This window comes from Arvicola amphibius, chromosome 13 (genome assembly GCF_903992535.2).
Source record: "Arvicola amphibius chromosome 13, mArvAmp1.2, whole genome shotgun sequence".
NCBI lineage: Eukaryota > Metazoa > Chordata > Mammalia > Rodentia > Cricetidae > Arvicola > Arvicola amphibius.
The window spans coordinates 28,114,418-28,135,547 of NC_052059.1; the positions used below are offsets into that span (position 1 = coordinate 28,114,418).

A 21,130-nucleotide genomic window follows, 5' to 3' on the forward strand; every position below is an offset into this window, starting at 1 on the left:
ATTGCATGTCCTCCCATTCATTCACAGTGAGAAAAACATGACATTATTTTTTACAGAGATAGATCCATTGATTATTGTTTTACATTCTCCTTTACAAACAATGGATCATCACTGAGAAATAGATCTGTGCTTGTCGATTTAATAACTTGTAAACTTGGATTAAATAGCATAACATGGAATTTAATTCTATGATGTATAACTTATTACCAGGATTTTACAATCAAAATCATACAGAAAAAGATAAATGGCTTAGAGGCATTATTTTAACATTGTGTAAGAAACACTAATTATATGATTAAGTAAAGAATATTATACTATACATGATTATGAATAATCATTAAAATTTTCTTTTAAAATTAAATCTATACACTGAAAATTAGTCCAATTTCATTAGTCAATTATCAATAATTATAATATCAAACTCAGAATCCTTTTTATGTTTTTGCACCTTATAATGTCTTAGTCATTCTTAAAATTAATGAATCACATTTTATAATGTTTTTTCACATTTTATAATATTAATATTATTTATTTCACTGTACCATAAGATAATCTGATATATTATTGTTAATGACGTTTGAAAAATGTGGAAGCCCGTAAAACATTTTTTTAATTTACTTAATTCCTTCCATAGGTCTTACTGCAGATTTTCTTGTCATTCAGTTTCACCATGCATTCCATTCACTTTATACCATAGGTCTCCACACAAGGGATTCATTGAAAAATTTTTAAGTAAAAAAAAAAAAAAAATGTTGTCAACTGGGGCTCAGAATGGAAGCAGGGCCAAATAGATTTTTCACTGCCTGCCGCTTCTTTGGCAAGAAATGTGTTTTCCTTTGTTAAATTTAGGAGTTATATTTTAGTATCAGAACTTGATAGGAAAACATTTCTTTTTTTATTTTTCCATTCAAAAAATTCCACTTCCTCCCCTCCTCCCATTCTTTTCTTCACTCACTCCCCCTCCTCTCTCTCCCTCCAGTCTTAAGAGAGGGCAGGGTACCCTGCCTTGTGGGATGTCGAAGGCCCTCCTCTCTCCATCCAGGCCTAGGAAAGTGTACATCCAAATAGAACAGGATCCCAAAAAGCCAGTACATGCAGCAGAAACAAGTTTCAGTGCCATTATCAATGGCTTCTCAGTCATCCCCCATTGCCAGCTGCATTCAGAGAGACCAGTTTGATCACATGCTAGTTCAGTCCCAGTCCAGCTGAATTTGGTGAGCTCCCATTAGATCGGGCACACTGTCTCGGTGGGTGGACCAACCCCTCAAGGTTCTGACTTTCTTGCTCATCTTCTCCTTCTTTCTGCTCTTCAATTGGACCTTGGGAGCTCAGTCCAGGGCTCTGGTGTGGATCTCTCTCTGTATCTCCATCCATCGCACGACGAAGGTTCTATGGTAATATTCGAGATATTCATCAGTGTGACAATGGGAAAAAGCCAGTTCAGGCACCCTCTACTCTGCTGCCCAAGGACCTAGCTGGGGACATCCCCGTGGACAGCTGGGATCCCCTCTAGAACCAAGTCTCTTGCCAACTCTGAAATGGCACTTAATTAAGATATATTCTTCCCTGCTCCTATATCCCACTCGTCCTCCATCTCAAGCCTCCGACTTCCCCAAACTCTCCCCAAACCTTCCATTTTCCTTTCTCTTTCCCCCTATACCCTTCCACCACCCCACCTTCGCCCCACCCCCATGCTCACAACTTATGTTCAGCAATCTTGTCTGCTTCCAATTTACAGAGAAATCTATAAATGTTTTTCTTTGGGTTCACCTTATTATTTGGCTTCTCTACGCTTGTGCAGTATAGGCTCAATGTCCTTTGTTTATGGCTAGAGTCCACTAATGATTGAGTACATACGATATTCTTCTTTTTTGGTCTGGGTTATCTCACTCAGGATAGTGTTTTCTATTTTTATCCATTTGCATGCAAAATTCAAGATGTTATTGTTTTTTACTGCTGAGTAGTACTCTAATGTGTATGTGTTCCACACATTCTTTATCCATTCTTCAATTGAGGGGCATCTAGGTTGTTTCCAGTTTCTGGCTATTACAAATAGTGCTGCTATGAACATAGTTGAACAAATGCTTTTGTAGTATGATTGTGCACCTCTTGGGTATATTCCCAAGAGTGGAATTGCTGGATCCTGAGGTGGGTTGACGCCCAATTTCCTGAGAAACCACCACACTGATTTCCAAAGTGGTTGCAAAAGTTTGCATTCCCACCAACAAGGATGAATGTTCCCCTTACTCCACATCTTCTCCAGCATCTACGCTCTGTGCGCTATTACCCTGTTACCGAGCTTCAGGCAAAGGGGCTAGAGGTTAAAATACACAGACAAACACACAAACAGAGAGACAATGACACGGGTCATCCTTGAATTCCCCAAGAATGCCCCCTTTATTGTGTTCAGCGGCAGATTATATAGAGATAGCCACGCCCCAGCCAAACCCACCAGAAACCACTCTGCCATCAGGAACTCCTGAAGGTCTCATGCTCAGAACAGCTATAGGCCCTCAGATCAGGGGATTACAAGAAATTCAGGATCTTGGGGTCTCACTGCTCCCAACACAGCATAGGCTATCATTGGTGTTTTTGATTTTAGCCATTCTGACAGGTGTAAAATGGTATCTCAAAGTTGTTTTGATTTGCATTTCCCTGATCGCTAAGGAAGTAGAACATGACCTTAAGATTTTTAGGCCATTTTAACTTCTGTTGAGAATTCTCTGTTCAGTTCAGCACCCTGTTTTTTAATTGGGCTATTTAGATTTTTAATGTCTAGTTTTTTGAGTTCTTTATATATTTTGCAGATCAGACCTCTGTCTGATGTGGGGTTGGGAAGATCTTCTCCCATTCTGTAGGATGCCTTTTTGTCTTAATGACAGTGTCTTTTGCATTACAGAAGCTTCTCAGTTTCAGGAGGTCCCATTTATTCATTGTTGCTCTTATTGTCTGTGCTACTGGGGTTATACAAAGGAGGTGGTCTCCTGTGCCCATGTGTTGTAGTCTACTTCCCACTTTCTCTTCTATCAGGTTCAGCGTGGTCAGATTTATATTGAGGTCTTTAATCCATTTGGTCTTGAGTTGTGTGCAAGATGATAGCTATGGATCTATTTTCATTCTTCTACAGGTTGACATCCATTTATGCCAGCATCATTTGTTGAAGATGCTTTCTTTCTTCCATTGATAATTTTAGCTCCTTTGTCAAAAATCAGCTGTTCATAGGTTTGTGGGTTAATATCCGGGTCTTTGATTCGATTCCATTGGTCAACATCTCTGTTTTTATGCCAGTACCAAGCTGTTTTCATTACTATAGCTCTGTAATAGAGTTTGAGGTCAGGGATAGTAATGCCTCTGGAAGTACCTTTATTGTATAGGATTGTTTTGGCTATCCTGGGTTTTTTGTTTTTCCATATAAAGTTGATTATTGTTCTCTCAAGGTCTGTGAAGAATTTTGTTGGGATTTAATGGGGATTGCATTGAATTTATAGATTGCCTTTGGTAGAATTGCCATTTTTACTACGTTGATCCTACCCATCCAAGAGCATGGGAGAGCCTTCCATTTTCTGGTATCCTCTTCAATTTCTTTCTTCAATGCCTTAAAGTTCTTGTCAAATAGATCTTTCACTTCCTTGGTTAGAGTTGTCCCAAGATACTTTATGCTATTTGTCGCTATTGTGAAAGGTGAAGTTTCTCTGAATTCCCTCTCTGCTTCTTTATCCTTTGTGTATAGGAGGCCTGTTGATTTTTTTTTTTTTTTTTGAATTGATCTTCTATTCTGCCACATCACTGAAGGTATTTATCAGCTGTAGGAGTTCTTTGGTGGAGTTTTGGGGGTCACTGATGTACACTATCATATATCTGCAAATAATGAAAGTTTGACTTCTTCCTTTCCAATTCGAATCCCCTTGATCTCCTTATGCTGTCTTATTGCTATTGCTAGAACTTCAAGCACTATGTTGAAGAGATATGGAGAAAGTGGACAGCCTTGTCTTGTTCCTGATTTTAGTGGAATGGCTTTGAGTTTTTCTCTATTTAATTTGATGTTAGCCATTGGTTTGCTCTATATTGCTTTTATTATATTTAGGTATGATCCTTGTATCCTTAACCTCTCCAAAACCTTTATCATAAAAGGGTGTTGAATTTTGTGAAATTCTCTTCCAGCATCTAAAGAGATGATCATATGATTTTTTTCTTTCAGTTTATTTATATGATGGACTACATTGTTAGAGTTTTGTATGTTGAACCAGCCTTGCATCACTGGGGTGAAGCCAGCTTGATCATAATGGCTAATTTTTTTTATGTGTTCTTGGAATTGGCTTGCCAGTATTTTATTGAGAATTTTTACATCAATGTTCACGAGCAAGATTTGTCTGTAATTCTCTTTCTTGGTTGAGTCTTTGTGTGGTTTTGGTATCAGGGCAACTGTAGCTTCATAAAAGAGTAATAAACATATAATAAAAATAATTCATATATATGAAAGTTCAGAAATACACTTTTTTTCACAAGTTTTGAGAATTTCATTTGTTCAGATTGCACCTATGCACATCAAATGTTTGTATTTTTGCTGACGTGAATGAGAGTTGAAATCTATTGGAATATCTTTAAACTGGCTTTTTTTTATCTTGTGTCCTTCTCAGTCATCAACTTATATTAAGTTTAGTTTGCATTTTTTAATTACTTGGTGCTCCTATCTGAATTTTAGTCTGGAAAAATGACTAATTTACCACCTGAAGTTTTTGTATTTTACATCATATTTTGTGTAATCAACTCAAAATTAGTCCTGGACACTAACTCTGAAAGTACTATTATTCTTCTTTTATGATAGATTTTATAGAGTTATAATAGAAAATTAACTTTTTGACAGTGTTCTTCAGTTCTATGGATTTCAAATTCTTTACTCTATTGAGGGTGTTGGTCAGTATTTTTTAAACTTCATGTTGCATTCTAGAAAATGTTCAATATTTTAGCCATTTTAATACACATTTTAAAGTTGAATTTATTTTGTATTTCCTTAATATTCTGAAAAGCATTTTGAGATTGTGAAATGAATACATATATTTGCTTATCTCAGTGTTCATATATTATAGGCCTTTCTGTTTTTCTAAGATTTGATGATAACTTTCCTATTTAAAAGATCAAGATGCCCTTAAATTCAAGACTCTCCTTTATCAAAGATATAGGGCATGTATCACAAATCCTGAATAAATATATTCTTATTTGAGGGAAATTATGTTTAAATTAGCTTTAAAATATTGAAGACTGCTGTCTTAATGAATTGTTGGTATGGCTTAAAAACATTTTTTAAAGATATAAGTTTTAGATAAATTAAAAAGAAATTTTCTCATGAATATCCAATATACCCTCTTTCTATGATTATGCATCCTAAATTAAATGGTTTGATTATCTATGTCTTATTCAGAATGAATGGAAAGTTGCACCACCAAGTCTTAAGAGGAGGGTTAAGGTAAAACAATTTACTCTTGACATGAGTTGAATATGTACCTGTATTTGGTGTGTTTGTTGAAAAATCTGAGCTTTTTTTATTTTTCTAAGAAGAACACCAATCTCTGCAATATATTTATTTCATAAAAATGAAACTGTATAAGTATTGAAGACAATTAATAATTTCTCCCGGTAATCACCACTTCAATTATTTTAATTTATTAGGATTCAATGATGTTATAATAGAAATAAAAATCACATTGCATTTATCTTTTGTTCCTTCTACTCAATAAATCATCTTAATTACTCTGCTTTTATTGCCTATGTCACATATTACCCTTAGGTTAAGGATCAAAAAGGGTGGCTTATGCATTTCCAGGTCCCTCATGACAAACAGACACTAGGTCTTTTTTACAGCACTCTGCCACTGTGGTTTTCCATTATGTCTCATGCTACCACTAATGAAGAATTATTGTTACATGCCCTGCCACTGTGTTCATTAACTCAGGTTCACTGAATTCCAACACTCTTTGACAGCGCCTTTACTATTAATGTTTTACTAATATTGTCATAAGTAGAATAAATCAATAGTAATTGATCTTCAGTGGACAATAGTCCTTACTTTGACTTTTGATATGTATTTAAACAGTAAATACTTTTTTCTTTTTCTCTTATGTAATATTTCTAAAGTTACTTAGTAAAGAAGAACTAGTTTAAAATATTAAAAATAGTTTATCTCATCCTCCCTTTCCTTCTGTACCCTCCTCTTCCACCTTATCCTCTTTTCTTCCTCCTCCTGCTCGTCCTCCTCCTCCTTCTCTTCCTCCTCCTACTCCTCCTTCTCCTCCTCCTCTTCCTCCTCCTCCTCCTGTTGTTGTTGTTGTTGTTGTTGTTGTTGTTGTTCTTCTTCTTCTTCTTCTTCTTCTTCTTCTTCTTCTTCTTCTTCTTCTTCTTCTTCTTCTGTTTTATTATGCAGTCCTGTTTAATCTGTAATATTCTACAAAGACAGACAATAACCTAAAGACTTGTGCATTTTTCTGCCTTCTGAGAGTGCTATTGAAATCACTTGTCTCCATGCATGCCATATATCTTTTTTACATTTACAACCATTGTTTTTAAATTTCTTACAACCATGTATATGCTTTCCCTTTAAATTACATGATTAGAACTTTTATTATATTCCATTTCTCTAAATCATATTAAAGTCCCAAATTTTTCAATAATTGAATATTTTCTTCAGAAAAATTTGATATCTTCACTTTGTAACCCTGTTCTGTGTGACTATATAATAGAAAATCTTCTGACTATATTTTAAATTTTTGCTTATATTTTTATTACATTGTCCATCTTAACAGCAGTTATTTGTCCTTTGATATTGAGTTATTTGTTATGTTTATGCCTTTAGTATTTTTAAAGATTTATTATTTTAAAAGGGTGTGTGTGTGTGTGTGTGTGTGTGTGTGTGTGTATGTGTGTGTGTGTACATGCTCATATAGTATTCAAACTAGAAACATCTCTCTTGTCATAAGAATAAAAGAAATATTTTTGGAGCTAAATATTATGGCGTTGAAACTATAATGTTTTATGTTTGTCCATATACTATGATTGTATGAGGTAAGAATTTTATGAAGATTTTATAAAATAATAATAAAGAAGGTCATAAAAGAAGTTTTCAGAGTAATTATTGGGTATATCTTATATTTGCTGTATAAGAGAATTACAGCAAAGAGGGCAAAACTTTGCTATTGATCTTAGTTTAGTCTGACAGCATTTCTAGTCCAGTGATGGGAGAGACCGGAAGTCTTTCCATACATGCTATAGAACTCAGTTGTCACAAAGATGGGCTATTTACACAGTAGGATAAATAGTAAGTGGCTGTGAGAGGCGCTATATCAATGAATGGTTATTACACTAGCTCAAGGAGGCCCAAGATAAGTTGGCTCTGACAATGATACATTTCAACCTTTCCATAGCAATGAAATTCTAATTAGGCCAACAGCTTATGGAGATACCATTTCTAACCAGATATTTTTAAACCAAATTATTTTATTCTATTCTTTCTTTTTTTCCCTTTTTTTAATAGAGACCCTTCTCACATACAATACATTCCAACCCCAAGTTCCCGCCATTGATTTCTCCTAGCTACCACACTACCGCCCCTCTTACCCTTATCCATTCCTGTTCTGTTTTCTCTTCAGAAAAGAACATTTCTCCAAGAGATAACAGCAAGAGGTACAAAGGAAGACACAATAATACAAGCCAAATGGTGTACAAGTCAACCCAATAGGAGAACAAAAGCCACAAGAGCAGTCAAAGGGTCAGTTACATACCTACTCAAAATTTTATTTTTTTTTTCTTTTTTTCTTCACTTTCTTTTTTTTTCTCATGGTTTATTTTTTTTTTTATATTTAAAAATTTCCATCTCCTTCCCTCCTCCTCCCCCCTCCCTCCGCTCCTCCTCCCCCTTCCCTCCCCTCCTTCTCTCCCTTCCCTCCCTTTCCCTCCACCCATACCTCCCCTCCCTCCCTCTCAAGGCCAAGGAGCCATCAGGGTTCCCCACTCTATGCTAAGTCCAAGGTCCTCCCAACTCCCCCCAGGTCCAGGAAGGTGATCGACCAAGCTGAGAAGGCTCCCACAGAGCCCGTCCATGCAGAAGAATCTACTCAAAATTTTAGCAGTATCACAAGAACAGCAAGCTAACAACAAATACACACACACACACACACACACACACACACACACACACACACACACACACACCTAGAGGACCTGGAGCAGACTCCTTCCAGGTCCTGTGCTTGCCCATTTCAGACTGTGAGCCCTTATGATCCCTTGATCCCTGCTTAGTTGATTAAGTTCTTATTTCCAGTCAATATGCACATATGGGAATGCAGGTGCTCATAGAGTTCAGAATAGGTTATCAGTTGGGGAGCTAACAGAAATTTCTTCATGGGGAGCAATTGTTCTTAATCACTGAGCTATCTCTCCAAATGCTTTAGCTATTAACTCTTCAGGATCTCATTTTGCAAACACTATCTTTGGTTTTTCAGACTGTCAGTTCACCATATCTCTTTTGCTGAGAGGAAATTTTCATATCAATTTAATTGTGTTTATATATTTTTGAATTTATGGTCTACACTCTTCTATATGTTTTGATTGGAAGTCTCAGGCTCCTTACACAGGAATAAATTTTAAAGTTTTATCAAGGAGAGCTATGTTAGAACCAGAGTCTTTGATTCCTCATGTATGCTGCTTTTTAGTGTAATCCAGTGGTAGCACTATAAACCATTATTCTCAAATTCAACTTATTTGGTGACTTTTTAGTTCTTTAAAGTAGACTTATTTAGGGCTTTTATTATAACAAGTTACTTTTCTTTTACAAAATATTTACTAAAGTAAATATCCTGAGTGAGCTAACACAGACCCCAAAAGATGAATATGGGAATATGGTGTGTTCTCGCTCATTAGTGGACTCTAGCCATAAACAAAGGACATTAAGCCTATAGTTCACAAGCCTAGAGAAGCCATAAAACAAGGTGAAACAGACAAGATCGCCAAGCAAAAGTTGGGAGCGTGGGGGGGGGGGGTAGGGAGGACCGGGGTTGTGGGAAGGGGAGAGGTGGAAAGAGAAGGGAGAAAGGAAAGAATGGAGAGAGCTTGAGGGAGTAGGGGGTAGAGATGGAGGAAGAGCAGATTTAGGAGCAGGTGGTATTAAGTCACTGACAATGTTAACTAGGACCCATTGCTTGCTTTTTAAAGAATGAAATTATAATAATAACCGTAACTGAAAGCCCACCAATGGACACGTGAATGCCCTCCAATGGTTACATGAAAGCCCACCAACAATCACATGACAGCCCACCTGCAGTCACGTGAAAGCCAACCCATGATCACATGAAAGCCCCCCAGTAGTCACATGAAAGCCCACCAATGATTATGTGAAAACCCCCCAGTGGTCACCTCATCCAGTAACTGGCAAAGAGAAACATGTCAGTCCACCTGGACCTCAGAGGTCTAAGATAAATGACATCTTGACCATATTTAGCCCTTTCTGTCACAAACATAGCCACAGGGGCTGGACTGTTGAGTGTAAAGCTTAGAATGTTCTTATACTAAAGATTTCTCACCTTATAAAGTTACAGATGAAAAGATTAATAGATTTTCATAAATAAATTGACATGAACAAGTGCTTCCTTAGCTTAAAATCTTTTTTTCCTTGACAAAGAATGGAATAGTGTTTTGATTTAAAAAACAAAAAACAAAACAAAACTGCTCAATGCTTAGGGTAACATACATGACCCTCTGAGGGCTCTGACAGTATTGCATCATACCGTAGTTGATGGAAGAACAGCAACTCATTATTGTAATTATTGGAGCCTTCAAATTAGATGGGATGTTTCACAGTGGGGGAAAAACTTATCATCTGCTTTGTAGTCTCTTTGCCTACTAGATGCTTTGCATTTTATGTTGTAAAACATTCTTCACAATAAGGACATTTATTCTCTGATTATGGAGATGGCATTGTCAGACTGCCACCTGATGGACTTGTGCTCAGGACACTGCACCATGTTACAAGAAGGCTCCTTGACAGCCTACCTCTATTCCTCAACCACAGAGAGGACAGTGAAAGATGAGAGAAACACTTCTGCCCAAGTCGGAGCTAACTGTACCAATGAGTTTAATTGGGATTATTTAGAAATACAGGGACATTTGCAAATAACTACACCATAGAGGAAGGCTCCTCTCTGCACAGCAATTGTTAATCTTAGGAAGCAGAGGGGATTCTAGAGCTTTGTGACTCTATTGACCCTGCCCCTCTCCTGATGGAGTTGTTACTGCTGCTTTGACTTTTTAAGGTGGCAATGGTCACATGTCTCCGGAAGACACATCTGCACAACAGATGTGTACTTCTATTTCTCTTGCTTCTTGATAGATTCTTTTTCAAATCCAGTTCCACATGTTTTTAAGGTAACTATGTTTAAAGAGTTTCTATTTTTGTAATTTTTTAAATTATTTTTCCTTTCAAAAAATTACACTTCCTCCCCTCCTCCCATTTCCTTCCCATTCCCCCATTGACCCCTCTCCTTCCCCCTCCCTTCTTAAGAGGGGGCTGGGAACTCTGCCCTGGGGGAAGTGCAAGCCCCGCCCCCTACATCCAGGCTATGGTAGCTTTGCATCCAAATAGACTATGGTCCCAAAAGGCCAGGACCTGCAGTAGAAGCAAGTCCCAGTGCCTTTATCAATGGCTTCTCAGTCAACCCCCATTTTCAGCCACATTCAGAGAGTCCTGTTTGATGGCATGCTCATTCAGTCCCAGTCCAAATGACCAAAAGACACTTAAAATCATGTTCAACCTCCTTAGCGATCAGGGAAATGCAAATCAAAACAACTTTGAGATGCCATTTTACACCTGTCAGAATGGCTAAAATCAAAAACACCAATGATAGCTTATGCTGGAGAGGATGTAGAGTAACGGGAACACTCATTCATTGCGGGTGGGAATGCAAACATGTGCAACCACTTTGGAAATCAGTGTGGCAGTTTCTCAGGAAATTCGGTATCAATCTACCCAAGGATCCAGCAATACCACTCTTGGGAATATACCCAAGTGATCTGTGTTTGTTAAGCTAGTAAGTTTTGTTTACTCTTCTTCCTGGGTGGTTAGGACCTGAGACTGGTGAACTAAGATGCTTCCTTTCAAGAATAGCTAGTTCCTACACCTGCGTTTTACATAATAAACACACTGAGGTACCAGGTGATGGCATTCATAGGTGTGGATTCATCAGCACACACATTCCATCTTTTTCAGTTTTTCTGTAAATATAACTGAGTACCTGTCTTTTCTTCATCCCTTTGGTACTACTTGGGAGCTCTAGGACCCAAGCTCTACAGAACCTAGTACATATTCTAACTGAATCGACATTAGTTATAAAAGAAAAACTTAGAGGCCTCAAACTATTTAATTATAAAAACTTACTGTAAACCTTTTACAATCACAAGAATGATCTATCGGTATGATTAATACAGTACTTGTTTGGGAGAATTTTTATAGCAATAAAAATCAATGGAAATATAGAAACAAATTCCAAAAGTTATGGTTAATGGATTTTAATAACGAAACCAAGAAGACAAAAGTATGAAAAAGTCTTGTCCCTCCACAATGATTAATAAAATCAGTTTTCAAAGAGGAACTTCAATTAAACTCTCATCTCACATCATATACAATGAACTCAGAGGCTCAGATGGATATATATATATATATATATATATATATATACACACACACACACACACACACACATATATATATGTGACCTGAAAAAACTAAAAAAAAACCATACTGTAAAAACTCTGAGGTAGTTTCAAGCAATATTTTTAAAGACAATATTCAAAAAATATATGATTAGGCAATAAAATATTCACATATGTTTATATCAACATGAAAAAGTCTCAATAAAGCCAAAAATCACAAACACAAAGAGACAACCTATGAAATACAGAAAATTATTCACAAAAATATGAATCTGTATAAGATTGTTTCATTTTTCCCTTGAAACTGCATTGGTTGGTGCTGGTATCATGACAGTTAATGCGTAGAGAGCAGTCAATTAGATCAAGTCCATTTCAGGGGAGACTCTAGGACCCGATTCTGAATTGCATGGCATCTTCAACAACGGAGAGTTACCTGTTACTTCTGAGGTAAACATCAGGCAATAGGAAAAAGCTGTGTCTTCTCAGAATCTTCTGGATAGCCCTGACCAAAAACTCAAATGGGAAATTCTCATGTTCAATATTAAGGTTTTTGTTAGATAAGTTTTACTCTTGGATTAAATATTATTAGCTCTGATAGGAATATTTTATTTAAACTGTATTTGCATATTTAGACTTACTTTCACATGTTTTAGATTTTAGGTATTCAATAGTATGACTTGATTCATTTAAGTTTTCAGACATCCGTCCTATTTTTTTACCCTCACTATTCTTTTCTCTGCATTTATCTCTCCCTCCCCTCTGGAATTAGAGCCTGAGTTTTCTGCAGTTCCTATCAGTAGTCCCTTCTGTCTTCCCGGGGATTTTGCAGTTAGTCCAGGCTATGTACTCACAGTAGAAGAATTGAAGCCTTAAATTGTCTCCGGTGCACAGAAATGATATTAATAATTTTTATGTTTCTCTTGTGTTTTGTAATGTTGTTGAAAGTTTTCAAAGATCTAAAGTATCAGGGAAGATTTAGATTTTTCTCTATAGAAGACAATGTCATCTGAACACAGATGACGTCATTGTGAACACATTCACAAGACAGCTAAATGTCAACACTTCTTGCTGCTAATTTAGAAAACAAAAATAATCACTTTCTATATTTTTAAATGGCAATCATTTCTTATTTAATGTAATGCCTCTCCTTGGAACACTCATTTGATGTGCTATTAATAGTGGCTTTATCAAGCATCCAGACGTCATTATTGTCCCTCTTCCTGGTCTGTCAAAAAACAGACGACATGATTGCCAAATATTTCTAATTTTCGATTATTAGCATCTGTTTTGGGTACTGCAATAACATATTCAGGACAAATATAAACTTGACTTTGACATAAACTAATGCATTTTCCATAGATGTTAACAGTATTTTCTGTCTTATATTGTTTCATTCTGAGGCTGTAAGAACACAATAAATAATGAGATTTGTGTTGGGTCATGTACAAGGCACTACACGTCTCCTTTTAGTTTGCTCCATTTCAGACTCACAAGAATTTAAGAAACATATGATCTTTCCAAAGTTATGAACATAAATACTGGCCAAAATTTTTCCAAGAGACAAAAAAATTAATCATCATTTTACCAATTCGTATGTATTATTAAAATTTATTAAAGTGACATGTACATCATCGAACTAAAAAATGTTAATTTACAGAGCTCCTGTTTAAAAACACAATAAGTTAAAAAGATTCTGAAGCAGCAAAAATCTTTGCTCATGAGAATTATATTTTGTAGATATTGTTGGAAAAAATACGCTGATAAAAATTCCTGAAATAGACAAAAGATCTTCTTACACATCATTAAAAAGGTTTGGAGTGTGTGTTTTACTTAAGCTTTCCATTTTAAAATTTTACCAGAAAGTTTTGTCAGAAATCATAACTAAATTGTCCATCAACTAATATTTTTCCTGTAATTAAAACTTCTCTTTTATTTAAACAGCAGCGGGATCATTAATTAAATCATGCTTTGCATACTGAATGGGATCTTATCATTTAATTATATATTGTTTACAAATATGATTAGCAGTAAGTCTTTAAGCACTTTTCATGCTTTAAAACAAATGATGGATTTTGAAATGTCATAGCAAAAGTGATTATGGAACAAGAATTCCATAGTGGAAATGAGCATCTCACACATTCTGCAAGCAGCCTTGTTTTATCCAAGTCATGGGAACTACATGGTCTTCTTTGTCCAAGACAAGCAATAGCAGCTTTTATGTCTTGTGGACAAATTTGCGACAGAAAGGCAAAGAATGAAGGCTTGCTTTTTATAATTTTTATTATTTCTCATTATCTGGTAAACACAAATTCAGGGAAACTGCCATATTAGCTCTTTTTCTCAAATGGCAATACAGAGATGGCATCGTTCATGTAGATCAGTAACACTGTCAGTTCCACTTCTGTGGAAAAGAAAACCAAATCCTGGTTTCCAGTGTAGCAGTTTCAGGAATGTCATGAGTCTTGCTTTGACTTTCTTTCATAATGGACTAAAAACTATAAGATAAAAAAAAAAAAAAAGCCTATCGTCCTCTCACCCCCACCAATAAAACAGTGTTAGTAAGGGCTGACTCTTGTGGGATCCTTTTTCTTCATAGGATCAACAAACCAGTAGTCAGCCTGGGCAGCAAAAGATACATTTTCCATAGCCATGTAAAGAAATTTTTAGAGATCAACGTGCAATTCAATTTATTGATCATAATGTACAAATGTAAACATTATAAAAATAAAGCAATAGAATTAAATTTTAAGGATAAACCTGTAAATTCATTCATTTTCCATAAAGTCAGGAAACACAGAATTTCACTTTCATAACTCTGCTATCATGACTATGATACATGTTGACTGCCATGGCAGTCACAATCTTGAATGTGCTATTGACTTCCCTATACGTCAGACTGGCCTAACAAAAGTGGTGCTGGCAACAGGATAGTCACTCAACAGTCTCTCAGGATCTATGGTCTGTCTCTGTTTGTGTTTTCTTCTTAGGTCCATGATTGATTGAGAAATCTGAAAACTCTATCTTATAGAATTTCACCCAATTTATTGTGTGTGACCCCATTGCCTCAGGAGTAGAGAGGAAACCTTTGTATTATAAACATACTCAATACAGTCTTTTCAGACAGGATTATTTCAAGTTCTTTGGATCTTACATATTCCATTATAAAATTTTCACTTTTAAGCTTTATGAAACTATTTTCTCTGCAAAATAGATAAAACTAAAATTGAGTATATTATTAAGATATTGTTCATTCTTATCTATATTGAGCTTTAAACATTGTAGAATAGAAAGATTTAAAAGGATAGCAATAGGATTAAGAAAATATTTTATATATGCATTTTAAGATCTAGTGTCATTAAGATAATTGCAAAGGTTATACTGAAGAGTTGTCATTTGTCATCAAAGCCAAATCAATTTTAATGGCATTCCAGCAGCAATACCCTTATAACAGAAACCCCACTTGCAAAAATATCTCCCTGCTGTTATTGCCAGTTGTAATGATTACATTCTGATTTGTATTTAAAACCTATAGAAACACACTTTCAAAGGTTTTCTAGTAAATGGTTTTCCATTTAAAAATATAAAGAGCTCTCTATTATTTTGAAGAGCCTAGTAGTCCTTTTTTTCTTTTATGTCAATAGCCAACTCTGTGACAGTTATCAAGATAATAATGTCAATTCTTATTCCTATTCCAACATTCTTGGTATAGAAATAGTGAATTTCAAAGGCAAGCTTTAAATAAAAACTTTACCACCTTTCCTATAATTTAGAAGTGAGCAGTTATTTCCAGAAATCGTTCTCCTATTATACTCATGGTGCATAAGTCAACACTTTGGCTCCTTTAAATAAGATGTCAGTCTATGAGACTCTTCTCACTTAAAATATTTAAAAGGGTGTTCTCTATGAATATAGTAAAATACTTAGATCATGATATATTTGAGAAAGACTGCCTATTTTACTTTTGTATAAAGGCAAGGATTCCATTTGAGAATGAGACTCCTCTCTGAGAAACCATTTTTACCCAAGAGACAATGATTATTTTTTTTAATGAGCATTTTTCAGTGACTAGAGGTCAGTGTGAAGTATGTAGGAAGAATGCGTTCTGTGTTTTGCAACTAATGTAATTTTCCTGTTGGAACTAACAAGTACAGGGCTCTGAATTTATTTTTCATATTTTAGCTTAAACTGGGTCTTGAAGATAAAACTGTTTCTAAATACATTACTGTGAATAGGTTGATATGCCAGTTAAAACAAATCTTTTCACTCTGTATGGTGCAGTACTTACTCTAATTTGATGATGATACAGTTAAAAATATTTTGATGAGTCTGGTATAATAAATTGCAATATATAAACATATATATTAATGGCATAGATAATTGAAACAGTGATATATATAAAAGAGGAAGCTGTAAAAATATGAATGCAATAGCTTTTTGTCTGTTTAAATTAAAGAAGTAAAAAATATCATTGCCAAAATTGATGAGCTTTTAAAAATACATTTTGAAAACATATAAGGATTCTTCCTTGATGTTAAGAAAAATGAAATACTTTAGTATTAAGTTTATAATTTAACTTATTCAATTTAAAAGTAAATGGTCTGGTTACTTGGAAGTTATTACTTTGCAGAACTAATATATAAAATGACAGTTCAATAAGAGGAAGATTGAATATTTAAATAAACGTTTTGTTAATTATAAATCTTCAGAAATATTGTATTCCTATGTTATAATGGTGCTTAACAAATCTTAGGTAAAATATTGTATAATGTCTAATTCTTAAATAGAAAAATAAAAACAATACTAGGCTTCAAAATATTTGTGAAATAAAATCATGTTTTAGTATAGTTAATAACATATATAGATCATAGCAATAAATTTCTAAGTATAATGGTGTTTTATTTTCATTTTGGCTAAAGATTTATGCACATTGTTAGGATACACTCAAAATACAAATAAATAACACTCATTCCTAAGCCAACATTTTCATTATCTAAATTATTTCATTTAATCAAATTCTGTCAATATAATTCTGCATATCCAAGTTGTGGTTATATACTGAGTTTTCAAGAATATAAAATTTGGGGCCAATTTTTAAGTTCATCTTCAATACATTTTATATTTCTATGTAAGGACACATTAATTTTAATTAAAAAACAAATAGAAAGCTGTAACTTTAGTGCCAGGATTTCAGGAATTTATAATTTACCTTATATAAGGGAGCTTCATTAAGGACGAAGACAGAAAAAGCCTATGGAAGAGAATAAACATATCAGTGCAATATATGCAGTGAACACCCATCAGATTTGTTGCATATGCAAACATATTTAATATCCCAAAATCTTCTGAACGGAAATGATGTTCTTTATGCTACAGATGCCTATTTAAAGACAAAAATTTTAAGTGACCTGGAAAAGATTCTAAGTACAAGATTTGCAAATTTATCTAACACAATGTTCCATTGTGAATAGCACACCAATTCAGTTGGATGTCTCTGAATATTATATCTACATTTCATTTTTTTATCTACAATAAAGGTCTTTTGAGGCTTAATCTTTACCTAAATTCAAGTGTCATCATTACAATTGTATTAAAAAATAAGTCATCAAAGATAATGTCTTTTGAACAGAGGCTTAATGTAGGCTGATTAGCTTTTGTTGTCCTTCTGCCCTATGAAGACAAGGACAGAAAGCTCTATTCAGGTGAAATGCTGGACTTGTGATCTTTGTACACACAGCCTCTAGAAGTGATAAGAAATGAAAGAGATTTTGAAATATAAATGACCATTTCAGACAGTGTGTTGTGGCACCATTAATGGTCTCAGACAGAACTGAGTTGATAAATGACACATCAGCCAAAAAATTTAACCTAAACATACGAAACTATAGAAAAACAAAATAATTGCATATAATTTCAAAATAAGCTTGAAATGGTTATATAAGTGGCCTAGAGGCAAATGTCAAAATTGTAGGCTGGTTTTCTCTGCTTTATGTTTAAAAACCAATTATGAGTGAGTACATGTGATAATTGTCTTTCTGTGTCTGGGTTACCTCACTCAAAATGCTGTTTTCTAGCTCCATCCAGTTGTCTTTTTTTTTCTCATTTTTTTATTAAAAATTCCCATCACCTCCCCTCCTCCTCCCCCTTCCCTCCCCTCCCTTCCACCCATACCCCCACTCCACCCCTCTCCAAGACAAAGAGCCATCAGGGTTCCCTTCACTATGTTAAGTCCAAGGTCCTCCCAGCTCCCCTTAAGTCCAGGAAGGTGAGCAACCAAACTGACAAGGCTCACAGTGAGCCCGTCCATGCTGTAGAGTTCATGTTCATTGCCGTTGTCCCTGGTTTCTCAGTCCTCCTCCACTGTCAGCCACATTCAGAGAGTCCGGTTTGGTCCCCTGTTCCATCAGTTGTCTGCAAAATTCAACATGTTATTTTTTTCTGCTGTGTAGTACTCCATTGCGTAAATGTACCACATTTTCCTTATTCATTCTTTGGTTGAGGGCATTTAGGTTGTTTCCCGGTTCTGGCTATGAAAGTACAATCACAGAGAACTTAGACAACAATGAGGACACTAAGAGAGATTTACATAGATCCAATCTATATGGGAAGTAGAAAAAGACAAGATCTCCTGAGTCAATTGGGAGCAAGTAGATGGGGGGGGGTTGAAGGTGGGAGGGAGAGGCAGGTAGGGGAGCAGAGAAAAATGTAGAGCTCAATAAAAATCAATAAAAAAGAAAAAAGTCAAAATTGTAGTATGCTAATGTGATGGAAACCATAAATTCAAAAGCTAAGAGATTTAAACAGGAAATCGGAAACCTAAAAAAGTAAAACATTTTAAAGTTTTAACAGTCTATGTCTTAAGAGTTCCAAGACTAGGCTTCAATCAATGTCATGGGGCACTTACTGACCAAGAGTAAAATAATTTGAGTATCAAAAAGAAGTATAAATCAAAATAAGGCATTTAAACATATTTCAATTCATGAGACCCTGTAGGGAAAAATGAAGCCAATTCATGTGAAAAACTTGAAAGAAACAGACTCATTTATCTACATTGGTATTCATTTATGTATTCTTATTAACTTTAGTTTTTTGCAATTAAATGTTTATGAATTAAATTTTCTTTATAAAGTATTATTCTATATACAAGTATATATAGAACCATATGTATGTATGTTACTATTATCCTAATAAAATAGTGTTTTAATCAACTTTTCTCAATGAAATAGTCTTTCACTCAAATAACCTATACCAATAAATATTAATCAGAAATGTTAACTGTACAAAAAACATAAGGAAATAAAAACTTTTTGCAATTAAAACCTAAATAATAATTCAGAATAAGAATCTTTCTATTGACAATTTCTCTGCAACATAAGAATTTGTGGAGTATAAAATGTAGAAGTATCTCCAGAGTCATTTTAGGGTGTATTATAATTCAAAGAAATTTCAACAAGCATAGTATCTAGAAACAAATATGGGAGGTAAAGGGAAGAGAAAACAATTAAGGAAAATATGAAAATAAAAATATATAAATTCTATAGCTATACAGATATAATTAAAAATTGATTTGATAAATTAAACTAATTTCATTTGTTAAATAATTTAAATTTTTACTATTAAACTAGTACTTAAAGCATTTTTAGATGACGACTGTTTTCAACTGGAAAGTGAGCAGTCATACAGTTTTCACGTCCAAGTATCGCATGCCTAAATATCTATAGAGAAGCAACATATTAGAGATTTCTTGGTAAAGGTGATCTGCAGGAAGAGAATAGAGCAACATATAAACATTGTTGAAGCTGTAAGCTGGTTAGCTGATTTGTACAAACAAGTACTTCATTATGTTTTCCTATATTTACATATTTTATAATAATTTAAAATTTAAGATATTTCTTGGGCATTTTGAATGTCAAAACATCACAATTCAACTGTCTTCTCTATATTATGGACAGCTGGTCCACTGAAAAAAATTGAAAAGTGCCACATTAAAGAACATCGAGTGCTCGCTTCGGCAGCACATATACTAAAATTGGAACGATACAGAGAAGATTAGCATGGCCCCTGCGCAAGGATGACACGCAAATTCGTGAAGCGTTCCATATTTTTAAAGTAATAGAAGGAAAATCACAAACCAAGGAGTCCAACAACGCCGACAATAACTCAGGCATCTAGCGACCCTTCACCAGCACAACTAGAAGAAGGGAAACACACAAACTCTACTACTAAAAATGACTGAAGTTAACAACCACTGGTCATTAATATCACTTAATATCAATGGACTCAATTCACCTATAAAAAGGCACAGGCTAAGAGACTGGATACGAAAACAGAATCCAACATTTTGCTGTTTACAAGAAACACACCTCAACCACAAAGACAGGCACCTACTCAGAGTAAAGGGTTGGGAAAAGGTTTATCAAGCAAATGGCCCTAAGAAACAAGCGGGTGTGGCCATACTAATTTCCAACAAAGTTGACTTCAAACTAAAATCAATCAGAAGAGATGGAAAGGGACACTTTATACTCATAACAGGAAAAATCCTTCAGAATGAAGTCTCAATCCTGAATATCTATGCCCCTAATATAAAAGCTCCCACTTATGTAAAAGAAACACTTCTAGAACTCAAGGCAGCCATCAAACCACACACACTAATAGTTGGAGACGTCAACACTCCTCTCTCACCAATGGACAGGTCAATCAGACAGAAACCTAACAGAGAATTGAAAGACTTAATGGAGGTAATGAACCAAATGGACTTAACAGACATCTATAGAACATTCCACCCAAATAGGAAAGAATATACCTTCTTCTCTGCGGCTCATGGAACCTTTTCGAAAATTGACCATATACTTGGTAACAAAGCAAACTTCCACAGTTACAAAAAAATATTAGTAACCACCTGTGTCTTATCGGATCACCATGGATTAAAATTAGAATTCAACAACAATGCTACCCCCAGAAGGCCCACAAACTCATGGAAACTGAACAGTCAACTACTGACCCACACCTGGGTCAAGGAAGAAATAAAGAAAGAAATTAAAGTCTTTCTTGAATTTAATGAAAACAAAGACACAACATACTCAAACCTATGGGACACAATGAAAGCAGTGCTAAGAGGAAAGTTCATAGCACTAAGTGCCCACTTAAAGAAAACGGAGAAAGCACTCATTGGTGACTTAACAGCACACCTGAAAGCTCTGGAAAAAAAAGAAGCAGACTCACCTAGGAGAAGTAGAAGACTGGAAATAATCAAACTGAGGGCAGAAATCAACAAAATAGAAACACAGAAAACAATCCAAAGAATCAATGAAACAAGAAGCTGGTTCTTGGAGAAAATCAACAAGATTGACAAACCCTTAGCCAATCTAATCAAACGGCAGAGGGAGAACACGCAAATTAACAAGATCAGAAATGAAAAGGGGGACATAACCACAGACAC

At 35.0% G+C, this 21,130-nt stretch overlaps 1 non-coding gene across 1 annotated transcript; it reads left to right on the top strand.

Moving 5' to 3' along the window:
- Positions 1–19,690: 19,690 nt before the first annotated feature.
- On the top strand, positions 19,691–19,797 carry LOC119800538. The gene has a single exon (XR_005283037.1). It is a non-coding gene; the product is annotated as a U6 spliceosomal RNA (small nuclear RNA).
- The last annotated feature ends 1,333 nt before the right edge of the window (positions 19,798–21,130 follow it).